The sequence below is a fragment of the Hyla sarda genome, chromosome 3, assembly GCF_029499605.1.
Source record: "Hyla sarda isolate aHylSar1 chromosome 3, aHylSar1.hap1, whole genome shotgun sequence".
NCBI lineage: Eukaryota > Metazoa > Chordata > Amphibia > Anura > Hylidae > Hyla > Hyla sarda.
The window spans coordinates 306,110,554-306,129,343 of NC_079191.1; the positions used below are offsets into that span (position 1 = coordinate 306,110,554).

An 18,790-nucleotide genomic window follows, 5' to 3' on the forward strand; every position below is an offset into this window, starting at 1 on the left:
GATGACATAAAGGCTCATCCCTTTGCTATACACTTCAATGTTAAAAATAATGGCTGTTAATTTACCTGTTTCTTGCGACGGAAGAAAAATTAGCGCATGAGCTGTTTTTCTTCCGTCACAAATAACGTCCGTTATTCATGACGGGCTGTAATGGGTCATAACGGAAAATCAAAAAATCCCATAGATTTTAATGTGATTTTGTAATGGCCGTTTAACATCCATTTTTAAGCCTTTCTAACGGAAGCTATCACGCCCCCTCCCGTAGGCTTGCATTGCGGGGCGGAGCGTGACGTCACACGCCGCCCGCCCTGTAGTCGCCGGTAATCAGTCCCGGAGCGAACACGCTCAGGGGACTGATTACAAACGGGGTGCCGCGTGCATGATCCCGGGGGTCCCCAGCGGCGGGACTCCCGCGATCAGACATCTTATCCCCTATCCTTTGGATAGGGGATAAGATGTTTAAGCACCGGAGAACCCCTTTAATACTGAAAAGGTCATTTATTATTTTGAGCAGATTATTATCACGTAGCTTAGCACATAAATTGCAAAGGACAGCTATTATTTTTGCACAGATTATTATTAGGTGGCCAAACAACAAGACTGTAAAGGACACCTATTGTTTTTCCTCAATTATTATTATTATTACTACATGGCAGAGAAACAAAGTTGCAAAGGACACCTTTTGATATAGTTCAGATAATTATTTTATTATTATAATGTGGATAAGCAACAAAGTAGCAAAGGAAAGCTACTGTTTTTGCTCAGATTATTATTTTTATTATTAGTTGTCGAAGAAACAGAGTTGCAAAGGAAACATATTGGCCCTGATTTACTATTGTAAACTCGACCTGTTTTGTTGGGTTGTGCGCCAGAATTTGGCTCACTGAGCCACAAACTGCACCTGCACCAGAATTTGCACCCCAAACAAATTTCAAAAACCTAACCAACTCTCCATTTTACTTAGAAAACCCAAAAAGGAGCATAGCTGTCGGGGAAAGGGGGCAGGACCACCAGAAAGGGGGCATGTCCCTGACATTTTTTTAAAATCACAACATATTTACAAAGGTTTCCACAGAAAATGTGGTGGATTTAAGCTCTGGAAAACCCTACATAAGCAAAAGATAGGGAAAATTGCAATATGTAGGGAAACATTAGTAAATAACGTGGAAAAATACCTGTAAGGAATCAAAACCCACAAAGAAAACTCCACTCCACTCTTAGTAAATCAGTGCCATATTGTTTTGCTTTGATTATTATTTTATTAGGTGGTCTAGCAACAAAGTTGCAAAAGACACCTCTTGTTTTTGTTGAAGTTGTAAAGGACACGTATTGACTTTCCTCTTGTTATTTATATTATTATTAGGTGGCCAGGCAACAAAGCTACAAAGGACACCTATTGTTATTGGCCAGATTATCATTTTTATTATTAGGTGTCCAAGAAGCAGAGTTGTAAAGGACATGTATTGACTTTGCTCTTGTTATTTATATAATTATTAGGTGGTCAAGCAACATAGCTGCAAAGGACATAAAAATATTTTATTGCTCAGATTACCATTTGTATTATTATTTTAAGGAGGCCAAGCTAAGAAGTTGGAAAGGACGCCTATTGCTATTGTTCAGATTAATATAATTATTAGGTGGCAAAGCAAAAAAGTTGCAAAAGGACATGTATTGTTTTTGCACACACACTATTAGGTGGCCAAGCAATGAAGTTGCATGGGACACCTATTGTTATTGATCTGATTAATATTAGGTGGCCAGGCAACAAAGTTGCATAGGACACCTATTGTTATTGTTCAGATTATAATTATTGTTATTATTAGGTGGCCAAGCAATGAAGTTGCATAGGACATATTTTGTTTTTCACTTTTATTATTATTATTATTATGCTGCAAAATTAAAATGCTGCACTGTTACTCCGAAACTCATGTGACTTTGCATAGTAGTATACTTGTGAGCTGTGCATTAACTTATGTAACAAAATTCATAGGTCACATGGTCAGGCCGACATTTTGTACATAGTTTTCTCTGCAAATGCTGCATTACATTAATGTGAAAATTAGCAAACATGACCTGGGTTATATTGGATTGCCATTTTGGATTGCGCAATATTTTGCATATATAATTTTCTCTGAAAACACTGAGCGATACAATGTAAAAATTAGCACACATCATAGTAATCACTTTTTGTACTACAAATGAAGACCTAGTTTGGCAGCTATGCTGGATTGCACAATAATCTGCATACATAGTTTTTAACTATTAACATAGAAAATATATGTGGTTCTACATAAGCCACTAGTTATGCACAATTTAAAATCCAGCATATAAGATACAAGAAAAAGGGAGAGAAGTCCTCCGGATGTGCCTAAAATATAACTTTTACTATCATCAATTAAAAATTTTCAAATCTCAATAGGTGAGTGGTTTATTGATCTGCACAATGGCAAAATATAAAGAAGAATATAGATGCTTGCTACCATGGGGCTGCTGGGCCCAGCAGAACTCCGTGCCGCACAATCACTGATAAAATGCAATGCAACAATACTATAGCTAATACCGCCAACGCGTTTCTGCCACCAGTAGAGGTGATCAAGGAGGTTTGCTAAGTGCAAATATCAGACATGCAACAATATAGGTACCACAATGCATATAATAATGTATGATTCCATCACAACTGCACAAGGTCCTAAAGGGAAAAATAACTTCCACTGGTTGCAAAAAATGCATAGGCAGTAGACCTGCAGATTATAATATCATGCCCAGGTACATTTGTTGTGACTAGCTTGTTAGCGCAGCCTGTAAAAGAAAAGGACATGTATCCACTGTCTATGTATACGCAGATCACATAAGGAAAGTACGATCCACGGTTTCTGTGGATAAACAGAGAGACGGCGTGAGACAACTGCATTCAGCAGGGAGCCGGGGATTACCAGCTCACTCACAGGTTCCAGGGGGGAGATGACATTTCCTCCCTGGAACCTGCGAGTGAGCTGGTAATCCCCGGCTCCCTGCTGAATGCAGTTGTCTCACGCCGTCTCTCTGTTTATCCACAGAAACCGTGGATCGTACTTTCCTTATGTGATCTGCGTATACATAGACAGTGGATACATGTCCTTTGCTTTTACAGGCTGCGCTAACAAGCTAGTCACAACAAATGTACCTGGGCATGATATTATAATCTGCAGGTCTACTGCCTATGCATTTTTTGTGGAAGTTATTTTTCCCTTTAGGACCTTGTGCAGTTGTGATGGAATCATACATTATTATATGCATTGTGGTACCTATATTGTTGCATGTCTGATATTTGCACTTAGCAAACCTCCCTGATGACATCACCCCTACTGGTGTCAGAAACGTGTTGGCGGTATTAGCTATAGTATTGTTGCATTGCATTTTATCAGTGATTGTGTGGCACGGAGTTCTGCTGGGCCCAGCAGCCCCATGGTAGCAAGCATCTCTATTCTTCTTTATATTTTGCCATTGTGCAGATCAATAAGCCACTCACCTATTGATATTTGAAAATTTTTAATTGATGATAGTAAAAGTTATATTTTAGGCACATCCGGAGGCATACATAGTTTTCTCTGAAAGTGCTGGTCAGAAAATTAGGACACATGTCCATGATCACTTTCTGTACCACAATTGATCACATGGGTCGCTATATTGGATTGCGCAATATTCTGCATACTTAGTTTTCTCTTATATTGCTGGTTTGAGCAATGTGAAAATTACCATACATGTCCATTATCACATTTACCGCTATAAGGGGTCAAAGCAATTGTGTGCTATAGCTGGGCCATGGGGCTTGGTCACCTGTATTGCTGCTTGCAGCCATATTTATTATTATTCCGCTGCAAATTTCAAATGCTTTAATGTGCTGCACTGTTACCCCAAAACACGAGACTTAGCATAGTGGTAGAACCATGAACTGTGCAAAATCCTACATATTATAAAAAGTCATAGGTCACATGGTAAGGCCGCCATCTTTTTATAACAGTTTTTGCAAAATATTCAAAAATCTTCTTCCGTGGAACCTCTGTGCTGCTCAGCCACCTGAACTGCTACTTGCAATTTTATTTATTTATTATTATTATTATCATTATTATTAGGTAGCCAAGTAACAAAGTTGCAAAGGACACCTATTGTTTTTCCACATATTATTATTATGGTTATTGATCAACCACAATTAAAAATGCATGTAATGACTGCAATGTTATTCAAAAACTCATGAAACTTTGTATAGTGAAGACAAACGAAAATGTCCAGTGCAGTCTCAATGCAATACGTGTACTTTTATTCAGCAATTAGCAAACATGGTGATGAACTGGTGAGCTGTACTTCATTTTATGTAATATAAAGGTCATAGGTCACATGACCTGGCAGCCATCTTGGTTTCTTGACAATTTTTGCACATTATTAAAAAATCTTCTCTAAAACCATTTAATCCACAGATGCATAAAAAACTGTATGTAGTAACCCTGTTGTCCACAGTCAGATTTGTTCATTACAAGACTATTGACTACATGGTTTGTCAACCATATTGGATCAAGCAATGTTTTAAAAACATCTTATTCTCTGAAATAATTTGTTAAAATATTTCACAAATGGCACACATTTCCACAGCTACCTCCTTTACCAAGTTTGCTAAAGCTGTTTCATTTGCATAATTAATATGGTCACCTCACGCCAATCGCATGAAGATAGCATTAACATTAATTTACAGTTTATCACTGTTAATCAAAAATGTAGGACTCTTTGTACAATGGTAGAATGCAATATTATGCTTAATTTTTTTTTTAACATAAAGGTCGTAGGTCACATGATCTGGCAGCCATTCTGTTTTAGGTGACACTATTAAGTGCCAATGGCGAATGCATGTTTCTCTGAAGCCATCAAAGTTATATATAAACAAATTGCTGTGTAAGGTTACAGTGTGACAAATTCATACAGGTTTGTTTCAAGTTATTCAACAACCTTGCTTGGAGGCCATTTTGAGTCATATAAAATCCACTATTATTTTTATTTGCCTTTTTAATGCTTCTAGTAGCCGCACTGTTACTACAGTAAAATCTCCGTTAGCGGAAACCTCCCAATAGCAGACAGTTTTTTATTCTCTGACAGAATCCCATAAGACCTTATGTATTTGCACCCTTCATATAGGGGACACTACCAATAGTGGACACTGACACACCCAATAGTGGACAATACACTCCCAATAGGGGACAAAGCACACTTGATAGAGGACAACCAGGGTTATGTGCCGGCCCTACCTTTTACACAGGGCCGCCGTCAGGGAGGTACAGCATATACCCGAGTAAGTAAGGCTCCCGGGCTGCTTTCCTATGTCTGCCGGCCACCTCAGATTCCCCTGAATTGTGCCACATCACTTTTCCCCTTCCTTCCTCCCACTGTTGTTCTTCCTACCTGAACAGCACGCTCAGGAGCTGAAGTAATTTCTCCCAGCTGTGTATTGCTCAGACAAATTTATCATATGCGGTGTGCCATTTCATAGTTCTCATGACGTCCTCTGTGCTGCACTGAGAACAGCAGCGTCAGTAGCGTCACTCATCACTGCTGCCAGCCGCCGCTGCCTACTGCCTTTAAGCGAGTGCAGTGCAAAAAAAGTCGAGAAAACGTCAAACCCGCTGAAAGTGTTGACATACGTCAAATTTATGAAAAGGCACACTGTATATGATAAATTTGCCTGACCAATAAACAGCCAAGGGAAATTACCTAAGCACCTGAGCCTGCTGGTCAGGTAAGAAGAACAACAGGGGAGAAGGGATAGGGAAAAGGGATGTGGCACAGGAGGATAAAAGGGGAATTAAATGGCACTGGGGAGGGAAAAGAGGGGGTAATGAATTTGCACAGATGGTAAGTAAGGGGGAATGAAATGGCACAGGGGGAATCAAGGGGAAATGATTGAGGATGATTTGACACAAGACACAGGGAATAAAGTGGCACAGGGAGTTCAAGAGGGAAGAAATGACGTGGCATTGGAAGGATCAAGAGGGGGAATAAAATTGCACGGGGGGGGGGGGGAATGGTACAGCGGCATGATAAGGGGTGATTATACAGAACTGGGAGATTCTACTGCAATATTGCTTTTTAGCATGTTTTATAGGTAAGTACACTCTATACTTAGTACAGTACAGTATTTGGTCATTTAACCCCTTAAGGACGGAGACCATTTTCACCTCTAGGACGAAGCCCTTTTTTGCAAATCTGACCACTGTCACTTTAAACATTAATAACTCAGGAATGCTTTTAGTTATTATTCTGATTCTGAGATTGTTTTTTCCTGACATATTCTACTTTAACATAGTGGTAAATTTTTGTGGAAACTTGCATCCTTTCTTGGTGAAAAATCCCCAAATTTTATGAAAAAATTTAACATTTTGCATTTTTCTAACTTTGAAGCTCTCTGCTTGTAAGGAAAATGGATATTCCAAATAATTATTTCTTTGGATTCTCATATACAATATGTCTACTTTATGATTGCATCATAAAATTGACGAGATTTTACTTTTGGAAGACACCAGAGGGCTTCAAAGTTCAGCAGCAATTTTCCAATTTTTCACAAAATTTTCAAACTCGCAATTTTTCAAGGACCAGTTCAGGTTTGAAGTGGATTTGAAGGGTCTTCATATTAGAAATACCCCATAAATGACCCCATTATAAAAACTGCACCCCCAAAGTATTCAAAATGACATTCAGTAAATGTTTTAACCCTTTAGGTGTTTCACAGGAAAAGCAGCAAAGTGAAGGAGAAAATTCAAAATTTAATTTTTTACACTTGCATGTTCTTGTAGACCCAATTTTTAAATTTTTACAAGGGGTAAAAGGAGAAAATGTATACTTATATTTGTAGCCCAATTTCTCTCGAGTAAGGACACACCTCATATGTCTATGTAAAGTGTTCGGCAGGCGCAGTAGAGGGCTCAGAAGCGAAGGAGCGACAATGGGATTTTAGAGAGTATGTTTTTCTGAAATGGTTTTTGGGGGGCATGTCACATTTAGGAAGCCCCTATGGTGCCAGAACAGCAAAAAAAAAAAAAAAAACACATGGCATACCATTTTGGAAACTAGACCCCTTGTGGAACATAACAAGGAATGAAATGAGCCTTAATACCCCACAGGTGTTTCACGACTTTTGCATATGTAAAAAAAAAAAATATGTTTTCACTAAAATGTTGGTTTCCCCCCAAATTTCACATTTTTTAAAGGGTTAATAGCAGAAAAGACCCTCCAAAATTTGTAACCCCATCTCTTCTGAATATGGAGGTACCCCATAAGTGAACCTGAAGTGCACTGCGGACGAACTACAATGCTCAGAAGAGAAGGAGTCATATTTGGCTTTTTGAGAGCAAATTTTGCTCGGGGGGCATGTTGCATTTAGGAAGCCCCTATGGTGCCAGAACAGCAAAAAAAAAACACATGGCATACCATTTTGGAAACTAGACCCCTTGAGGAACGTAACAAGGAATAAAGTGAGCCTTAATACCCCACAGGTGTTTCACGACTTTTGCATATGTAAAAAAATATATATATATTTTCACTAAAATGTGGGTTTCCCCCCAAATTTCACATTTTTGCAAGGGTTAATAGCAGAAAAGACCCTCCAAAATTTGTAACCCCATCTCTTCTGAGTATGGAGGTACCCCATAAGTGGACCTGAAGTGCACTGCTGGCGAACTACAATGCTCAGAAGAGAAGGCGTCATATTTGGCTTTTTGAGAGCAAATTTTGCTCGGGGGGCATGTCGCATTTAGGAAGCCCCTATGGTGCCAGAGCAGCAAAATAACCCCCACATGGCATACCATTTTGGAAACTAGACCCCTCACAGAATGTAATGAGGGGTACAGTGAGCATTTACCCCCCCACTGGCGTCTGACAGATCTTTGGAACAGTGGGCTGTGCAAAATTTTTCATTTTCACGGACCACTGTTCCAAAGATCCGTCAGACACCTGTGGGGTGTAAATGCTCGCTGCACCCCTTATTACATTCCGTGAGGGGTGTAGTTTCCAAAATGGGGTCACATGTGGGTGTGTTTTTTTTTGCGTTTGTCAGAACCGCTGTAACAATCAGCCACCCCTGTGCAAATCACCTCAAATGTACATGGCGCACTCTCCCTTCTGGGCCTTGTTGTGTGCCCCCAGAGCACTTTGCGCCCACATATGGGGTATCTCCGTACTCAGGAGAAATTGCATTACAAATTTTGGGGGGCGTTTTTCCCTTTTACCTCTTGTGAAAATGAAAAGTATAGGGCAACACCAGCATGTTAGTGTAAAAATTATTTTTTTACACTAACATGCTGGTGTAGACCCCAACTGTTCCTTTTCATAAGGGGTAAAAGGAGAAAAAGCCCCCCAAAATTTGTTAGGCAATTTCTCCCGAGTACGGCGATACCCCATATGTGACCCTATTATGTTGCCTTGAAATACGACAGGGCTCCAAAGTAAGAGCGCCATGCGCATTTGAGGCCTGAATTAGGGACTTGCATAGGGGTGGACATAGGGGTATTCTATGCCAGTGATTCCCAAACAGGGTGCCTCCAGCTGTTGCTAAACTCCCAGCATGCTTGGACAGTCAACTGCTGTCCAGAAATGCTGGGAGTTTTTGTTTTGCAACAGCTGGAGGCTCCATCTTAGAAACACTGCCATACAATACGTTTTTCATTTTTATTGGGGAAGGGGGGTGGTGGGGGGACAGTGTACGTGTGTATATGTAGTGTTTTACTCTTTATTTTATGTTAGTGTAGTGTAGTGTTTTTAGGTTACATTCACACTGGCGGCGGATTACACTGAGTCTCCCGCTAGGAGTTTGAGCTGCGGCGAAAAATTTCCCGCAGCTCAAATTTGTAGCGGGGAACTCACTGTAATCTGCCGCCAGTGTGAATGTAGCCTGTACATTCACACGGGAGGGGGGTCAAAACTACAACTCCCAGCATGCACTGACAGACCATACATGCTGGGAGTTGTAGTTTTGCAACAGCTGGAGGCACACTGGCTGGAAAACCTTGAGTTAGGTTCTATGACCTAACTCAGTATTTTCCAACCAGTGTGCCTCCAGCTGTTGCAAAACTACAACTCCCAGCATGTACTGATTGCGGAAGGGCATGCTGGGTGATGTAGTTATGCAATGGCTGGAGGCACGCAAGTACAACTCCCAGCATGCCAAGACAGCCTTATGCTGTTCCTGAATGCTGGGAGTTGTAGTTTTGCAAGATTTAGAGGGGTTCAAGTTGTAAATCACTGTCCAGTGGTCTCAAAACTGTGGCCCTCCAGATGTTGCAAAACTACAACTCGCAGCATGCCCAGACAGCAAACTGCTGTCTGGGCATGATGAGAGTTGTAGTTTTGCAACATCTGGAGGGCTACAGTTTGAGACCACTTAGTGATCTACAACCTGACCCCTCTAAATATTGCAAAACTACAAGTCCCAGCATGCCCACACAGCAAACAGCTGTCTGGGCATGCTGGGAGTTGTAGTTTTGCAACATTTGGAGGGCCACGGTTTAGAGACCACTTTAAACTGTGGCCCTCCGGATGTTGCTAGGCAACAACTCACCTAGCAGGACCCGGAAGTATTGCTGCCGCCGCCGCCGCACGTGGGGGAGGATCGCAAACGGGGATCCGGGATCCAGGTAGGGACCTTCGGCGCCGACCTTCCCTGGACGGTTCCCCCGTTTTGCCCGGACACCGACAGGTGGGCAAAGCGGGGGAACCGAACTTTAACCCCCCCTCCCCCGGTCTGCTATCGGTCGGTCGCTGGGCCGACCAATAGCAGGGATAGGAGGGGTGGCACCCCTGCCACCAAACTCCTATCCCTTTAGGGGGATCGAGGGTGTCTCGGACACCCCCGATCCCTCTTATTTTCCGGGTCACCGGGTCACCAGTGACCCGTATGATCCGGAATCGCGCAGATCGCAGGTCTGAATTGACCTGCGATTTGCACGCATCGCGGTCATGGGGGGGTCTCAGGCGATGTGCCGGGATGCCTGCTGTTAGATAACAGCAGTCATCCCGGTCCGATCACCGCTACCGGTGATGCGGCGCTCCCGGAACACCGCGACGTACATGTATGTCGCCGCGCACCAAGTGACACTTCGCGGCGCCGTACATGTATGTCGCTCATCGTGAAGGGGTTAAAAATATTTTTGAGCTCTCAATAGCAGACAGCTTTTTTTTTCCCTGTGAGTGTCCACCATTGGTAGATTCTACTTGAATAAAACTCATGAAATTAAGTCCAAAAGGTGCCATGCATAATATTTTGAAACCAAAAAGTCATAGGTCACATGGTCTGGCAGCCATCTTGGTTTCTGTAGTAAGTTTTTGAACAAAATAAAAAAAAAACTTCTCTGGAACTGCTAAAGCTGTAGATATATATTTATGTGATTACATTGTTATCAGGACTCATACTTGTTCATTACAATTCTCGCATATATTGAGAATAGGTATAGTGGCACTACTGCTCCCAGCTCTGAAGGAACACTTATACCCTTGTAGCAAAACCAACTAGGGAGACTGTAGTCATAGGTCCGCGGTTCCAGGGGTGCTGGGAACCAGGGATATACCCAAGTCAATTTATGAAACCAGTCAAAAGAATAAACATTATTCCACACTCACCACAAGGCTTAAGCCAGACTACTCCGCGTCAGATCCTCCACCAGACCCAGATCCAGACTTCTGGCGGTTTCACACTTGTGTATGCTTCTTCTGGCCTTGTTTCCATCATAGCGCTGGGCATGTGATAAAGAGAAAACAAAAATCATGTGATCGGTTCGTACTGACGAAGCGGGGAAAGGGACATAAAGCTAACATTGGCAAAGCATAGAATGTATATCGCTACTGCAAAGAACTATAAGGTATGAAAGAAGAGGTGAGGAGAGCACAGAGCTATAAGGCACACATACTGCAGATAAAGACAGGATGATATGTTACAAAAGTGATGCCATTTCAACACGATCATTGAGACTTATGGGACCAAGCGCAACCGTGAGCAAAAGCCAATAGGTCTCTGCTCTTAATAGTAAAGTCTTCCTATCATCCAGGTTTAGATGCTCTTACTACTTCTAAGCCACCAAATTAAAGGCCACTAACATCACCTGCATGTGTTATTCTTATATGTTCTGTAAGCCGTAGGGCTCCGACGCAAGTTTGTATAGAATGCAGATGTTCACGGATACTTATACGAAGTTGTCGTAAGTTTTTTTCTATGTAAAACCTTTGGCAATTACATAAGATGCAGTACACTACATACTATGTGCGACATTTAATCAATTCAGATTGAATAATATAATAATGTATGTCTATAATATAATAATAGTTGGAGTAATAGATGTAAAACCAAGATGGTATTTGCTTCCTAAAGTCCATAAGGTGGTGACCCCCCCCACCCGTTCCGGTCACCCTATAGTGTCCGAGAGGGGTAGTGTCACCGAGTATCTTTCCAAGTATGTGGACTGGTCTTTGAGACCACTCTTTCCTGCTGCTCCTTCATATTTGAAGGACATAGGGACATGTCACGGTTTGTCTAGGAATTCCAATGGAAGGCAGGATGCTCTTTCTCCTCAAAGAACGTAGAAAGCCTGTACACCCGCATCGCACATGATGCAGGTGTACAGGTTGTACGGACAATGTTGCTATTGTTTGAGAAGTCATCAGAGTTTGTGGAGTTTATATGCAATGCCCTTCATTTTATCCTCACGCGCAATACTTTCTGCTTTGAATCTGAATGGTACAATCAGTTGACAGGGACTGCCATGGGCAGTCCCACTTCATGTTCTTATGCCAATCTGTTTTTGGCAGCATTTGAGTCCGAGTACATATACAGTGTTGACAATCCCTATGCGAGATATATCAAGGCATATATGAGTTATGTCAATGACATCCTCATAGTGTGGGAAGGTGAGGAAGGAGAATTCAAGAACTTCGTCGAATAGCTGAACCAAGTCATCCAAATGAACATGACATTCACTAATCAATTTGGGGGTGAATGTCTCGAATTTCTGGATATTTTGCTATACATCAAAGAAGGGACATAGAATGAAAATAGCTAAGAACTCTATCTTACAATATGAAAGCTCTCACTCAGTCCAAGTTAAAAATGGAATTCCTTTAAGTCATTTCCTCAGATTGAAGAGGAATAGTGAGGAAGCTACTTTCAAGCTCAGGCTAAGGAGATGGCCTCAAGACTGAGAAGAAGAGGTTATGAACAGCAAGTGGTCAATTCAGCTCTCAGTAAGGTCAAAGTAAAAAAACAAGATAATCTGCTAAAGGAAAAAAACAAAGGAGAAGAGATTTGTGTTTGCATTCAGAAATAGCATCATGAATGAAAGAATTAGGTGTGTGATTAAGAATAACTGGCACCTGTTGGAAGAAGAACCTGATTTGAGGGAGTTGGCATCTAGAGGTCCCATTGTCACGTATAAGAGAAATTGTTCTATTGGTGAGTTACTGAATATGAAAAAAGGGAAGCGCAACAAACGAGACCTACTAAATGAATCCCAAACCAATTGGCTGACACAAGTAGCCCCGATGGGCAATAAGAAATGTGGCAGCTGCCCACAATGTAAATACAATAGCTGCATGAAAATGGGTTGTTTTGGATGCCTTTTTTTCTATCAATGAATTGAGTACATGTCGCACATCGTACGTAGTGTACTACCTCTTATGTGATTGCCAAAGGTTTTACATAGGGAAAACAATATGACAACTTCGTATAAGTATACCGAGAACATCTGCATTCTTTACAAACTGGCATCGGAGCCCAACTGCTTATAGAACATATAAGAGTAACACATGCAGGTGATGTTAGTGGCCTTAAATTTGGTGGCTTAGAAGTAGTAAGAACAGCTAAATCTGGACATGATAGGAAGACTTTACTATTAAGAGCAGAGAACTATTGGATTTTGCGCATGGATGCGCTTGGTCCCATAGGTCTCAATGATTGTGTTGAAATGGCATCACTTTTGTAACATATCATCCTGTCTTTATCTGCAGTATGTGTGGCTTATAGCTCTGTGCTCTCCTCATCTCTTCTTTCATACCCTATAGTCCTTCGCAGTAGCGATATACATTCTATTATAGTACGCTTTGCTAATGTTAGCTTTATGTTCCTTTCCCCGCTCCGTCAGTATGGACCGATCACATGATTTGTGTTTTCTCTTTATCACATGCCCAGCGCTATGATGGAAACAAGGCCGGAAGAAGCATACACAAGTGTGAAACCGCCAGCAGTCGCCTCTGAGTACCCTGCAGGAAGTCTGGTGAAGGATCTGATGCGGAGTCGTCTGGCTTAAGCCTTGCGGTGAGTGCAGGATACCGTTTATTCTTTTCCCTGGTTACATTACAAGTCTATTGACCGTATAGTTAGGCCACCATAGTGAATTGCACAACACCTTCTCGGAAACCTGATAACAAGTCACAATTTGGCATAAATGTCTAGGGCTACCTCCTTTACCAAGTTTGTTAATGCCTGTTCATTTGCATAATCAATATGGCCACCACAATTCAATCACTGCAAGCCAATAACCATGTGTATTAAATGCCTGCAATATGCACACTGTTGATCAAAAAATGCACAAAGCTTATTACTATGACAGAGAGCTATTATGTGCTTAATCTTTTTTACATAAATGTCTTAGGTCGCATGATTAGGTAGCCATCTTGGTTTTTGTGGCAATTATTTGCTCAAAATCTTAAGATCCCATCTTTCACATACTATTTTACACAATGTTCGAGTGCTCTAACCTGGATTCGAATGGAACTTTGGGGAGGCTGCAGCTTGCAAAACTTTAGAACATTCCCTGCCTGTTCAGCTTGAAATGGTTCAAACTAAGAAATGTGCAAAATTATCAAAAAAAAAATAAAAAAAAAGCACACCATATAGCGCACACCCGACTAGTTCAACAATTCTTTATAAGTTACAAAAAACATAGACAAAGATACCAATCAAATAGATTCCATAAAAACATTTAAAACGGCACAAAACACGCCCACCCACAACAGGGGGGAGCCCAGCAGACCCCACCCAGGACACCCGTTTAAATAAGTGTACAATCCTGCCTTAGTATTTTTTTGTTATCCAAGTACAATTTTAGAGTTATAAGTGATAATAAACTAACCACAGCCCTACTGTCAATGTACAATACGTAGATATACAACCTGACCAGATAGAGGATAGAGACAATCCTGGACACGGGGCTGGGAAAATGCAAGAAAAAGGCAGTAATAATGGGTTTCACCAACGGGTGTCCTCCTGAACCCCACACGTATCGTCACCTTGAGGTGACTTCCTCAGGGGTGTTATGGTCTATTGCCCACCTTAATCTCTTATATAGTCTATTTGATTAGGGAATGGACGGTACCTGTGATCACCATGCATGCTGCTTACACTCCAAGATGGACGACATACACTTCCGGGTCAGACCATCACATCCTGTGTGAATTCCATGTGCTGTCAATCAATCGTAATACTCACTCATCCTATGCCATCACCCTTAGCACCCATCACTATAACAATTAAATTTTCACATCATATTTATAAAAACTCTTTGACCAATTTATTACTTTATACATAAAGATTTATTATCTATCTTAGCAGCCCTCACTATCACCATTAGCATCCATCACTAACACCATTAAGTGGTGTTTAGCAACCAATAATTTCTATGCCATCACCCTTAGCAACCATCACTATAACCATAAAATTTCACATCATATTTATAAAACTCTTTGACCAACTTATTACTTTATACATAAAGATTTATAGTCTCTTAGCAACCCTCACTAGCACCAATAAGTGGTGCTTAGCAACCAATACTATCACCACTAAGTGGTGTATTTTTTATATAAAAGCTCTTTGACACAATCATTGTATTATATATAGGAGTATGATAATCTCCATGCAACACCATTGCTGAGATAATTCCCCATCTTCACAGTTGTGGCATCACTCAATGGGCGCACCGACCCCACAGGGCAGTACACAGAGAAATAGTAATAACAATAAGAATTATAATGTAGTTATTTTCCTGTAAACAGGTAAGACAAGCAAATATATATACACACACACACATATATATATATACACATACATACACACACACACATACATACGCACACACAATATAAAAATTAGTAATTAGGTACTATTCCGTGGGCGCAGCAAGCTACATCGAACAGAATCCACGCACCCACAGAGAAACGCCACCCCTGTTGAAAACCAATACCAAATATCATGAGATACATGCATAGTCCATCATGCCCACACATACACTCCATTCATACCTCCAATCACAGGCACTGTCCATTATACCGAATATCATTTGTCAGTCGTTTTGCTTATTATTGTGAGTTATCTCAATACAAATTTCCCATAATCTAAATTCCCCTTATCTCTGAAAATTATTTTATCACTCCCATGGCACAATGAACAAAGGTGTAGGCAGGCAATATCATCCCTCTATACAAAATATAGAAAAAAGAAAAGAAAAAATATAAATATAGAAAAAATACACAGAATGATAATCATAGTGGTGGTTTTGAACCATTCCCGAGTTCCTAGAGACCAGGACTTGCCAGTTCATTATTTTGTCCTGATGTTGGAGAACATATTCCCATGTAGAGTGGGGGACAATGTTCATAAGTGATGTCCACTTATTCATTTGGGAAAAAACTGTATTCATGAGGGATTGTCTTCTCGTTACTTCAAAAGTCCCTGTCCAGTTGCTTTCTATTCTTGGCAGCACCCAAGGTTAGGCATCACATATCCAGTCAGAAACAATTACAGATTAGTCTTTCTGGACCCCTGGCTTATCTTTGGAGGCAATATATATGTATGAGTATAATAGTTTATACATTTATACAGGCAGGAGGCTGGTGAATATACAACACCTACTGACGCACTGTATATTTTTTTTGTAGCTCATTGGGTAATGGAGGGCCCGGTGTGATGTATATCGTATATGGCCCATTGGATACTACAGGTCCAATATCTTCCCGACACACTCATCTATCTCTGTTGGAACCATGGAATATAGCCAGGTACATATGATCTCTCATACGTTTGGTCTAGTGTAAATGTAGAGGCTGTAGGATTTAATAATGCAACCATGTGTTCTATTGTTTTATTCTTGTATAATCCATAGAGTGTATCATACACCAATATATCCCACTGGTCATGGTTACCACATTTTCTTGCATTTTCCCAGCCCTGTGTCCAGGATTGTCTCTATCCTCTATCTGGTCAGGTTGTATATCTACGCACTGTTCATTGACAGCAGGGCTGTGGTTAGTTTATTATCACTTATAACTCTAATATAGTATTTTTTTGTTACCTAAGTACAAAGGCCGGATTGTACACTTATTTAAACGGGTGTCCTGGGTGGGGTCCGCTTGGCTCCCTCCCCCCTGTTGTGGGTGGGCATGTTTTGTGCCGTTTTAAAATGGTTTTATGGGATCTATTTGATTGGTATCTTTGTCTATGTTTTTTGTAACTAATAAAGATTTGTTGAACTAGTCGGGTGTGCGCTATATGGTGTGCTTTTTTTGTTTGTTTTTGTATTGGTTTGTGTTGGGCACACACCGCAGCACCCCTCTTTTGCATGAAGTTGAGCCTGCTAGTATGTGAAAAATAAATGTATGACTCCATATCAGCATGGCTTTATGAGGGATCGGTCCTGTCAAACTAACCTGATCAGCTTTTATGAGGAGGTGAGCTCCAGACTGGACCAGGGGGAATCACTGGATGTCGTATATCTGGATTTTTCCAAAGCATTTGATACGGTTCCACATAAAAGGTTGGTGACGGATTGGGCAGGGGGAGAATGTGTGTAAGTGGGTAAGTAACTTCTACACAGATCACAGGCGTGTATTAACACGCCTGTGATCAGTGTTATCGGCGCTTGACTGCTCCTGCCTGGATCTCAGGCACGGAGCAGTCATTCGTCGATCGGACACCGAGGAGGCAGGTAAGGGCCCTCCCGGTGTCCGGTCAGCTGTTCAGGACGCCGCGATATCACCGCGGCGGTTCCGAACAGCCCGACTGAGCAGCCGGGTCACTTTCACTTTAGAAGCGGCGGCCAGCTTTGACCGCCGCTTCTAAAGGGTTAATACCGCACATCGCCGCGATCGGCGATGTGTGGTATTAGCCACGGGTCCCGGCCGTTGATGAGCGCCGGGACCGACGCGATATGATGCGGGATCGCGGCGCGATCCCGCTTCATATCGCGGGAGCCGGCGCAGGACGTGAATATACGTCCTGCGTCGTTAAGGGGTTAATAGAAGTAATTTACAAATCTGTTTAACTTTCTGGCACCAGTTGACAAAAAAAAAGAAAGAGTTTTCCACCGGAGTACCCGTTTAAAGATACAGTTTGGTAACTGTATTACTAGTGGGGTATAGGTGACAGTTGCTAGTGAGGTACCACAGTGGTCAGTACTCGGTCCACTTTTTTTCAATATGTTTATTAATGACCTTATAGAGGAATTACAGAGTAGAATTTCTTTATGATACCAATATGATAAGATACCAAACTGGGTAAGGTTATCACCCCAGGAGTTTAATATCACATTACTAGCTGAGTACCCGGCGTTGCCCGGTTTTCCCTTCCTCATCCTTGTTGGGGAGGAAAATCAACAAAGGAGGAAGCTTTTGACTTCATATCCCATCCCCATATATTGTTGTCATATCCCAACCCCACATCCCATCCCCATATCCCGTCCTCCTATCCCGACCTCATGTATTGACCACATATCCCGACCTCATACCCAGACCTCCTATCCCAACCTCCTATCCCATCCTCATATCTCAACCTCCTATCCCGACCTCCTCTCTTTGTGAGATGGGGTGTGGCTTGCAAGCTGGATTGACACATTCACCAGAAGATGCAGAGCAGAGCTTGTGGAGTAAGGTACTGGAAGTCCCATATACTTGCATGGGACTTGAAGCAAAAACCCATCTTTTATGTAAGGGTGTAGGTAAGGGTTAATTTAACTATCATATACTTTTATTTGACATGTAAGTAAAATGTGTATCAGGTATTATTGAAATATCTCCTGCCATACGGAAGTTATGTGGGAACATACATTTCCCATTGATTTGCATGGGACATTAAACAAAAACCCTGACCCTCACAAATGGGGGTAGTTAAGGGTTAAATTAACTATCCTATATTTTAAGTGGCCATATAAGTAACATGTGACCAAGTATTATCGAAATATCTCCAGCCGTTTGGAAGTTATGCAGTTCCATATATTTCCCATAGATTTGTATGGGACTTTAAACAAAAAACCATTAAGGGTTAAATTACCTATCCTATGTTTGTTGTTGTCATATAAGTAACATGTGTGCCAAGTTTCATGTTAATATCTCCAGCCATTTGGATGTGATGCTGGAACATACACACACACACACCCATATACACACACATTGGGCCTCAATTTCTAAGAGTGGTGTGTCGGTTTGTGTTCCTGTTTTGTGGTTTCTACCTTTTTTTTTTACTTGGTATTTACTAATCTGTCGCACTTTTCCCGATATTTTTTGGGAAATTCTGTTGCACGGTAATTTCTGTCACAGGGTTTTCTGTTGCACGGTAAATTCTGTCGCAGGCAAGTTTATTTCTGTCGCAGGGTTTCTTCTACTTCTAATCATAAAAAGAGGCAATACATGGAAGGACTATGCGTTTCTGAGGGGCTCCCTCCTTCCTCAGATTCTGAGGAAGGAGGGAGACACATATAGATATATGTATTAAATGAGTATATATATTAAACATGTCAGAATT

General features: G+C 41.3%; 1 protein-coding gene across 6 annotated transcripts in view; it reads right to left on the reverse strand.

Moving 5' to 3' along the window:
- Positions 1–18,790, reverse strand: part of ARID4B (AT-rich interaction domain 4B) — a 424,644-nt gene that overhangs the window by 256,590 nt on the left and 149,264 nt on the right. The gene's annotated exons all lie outside the window — the stretch shown is intronic.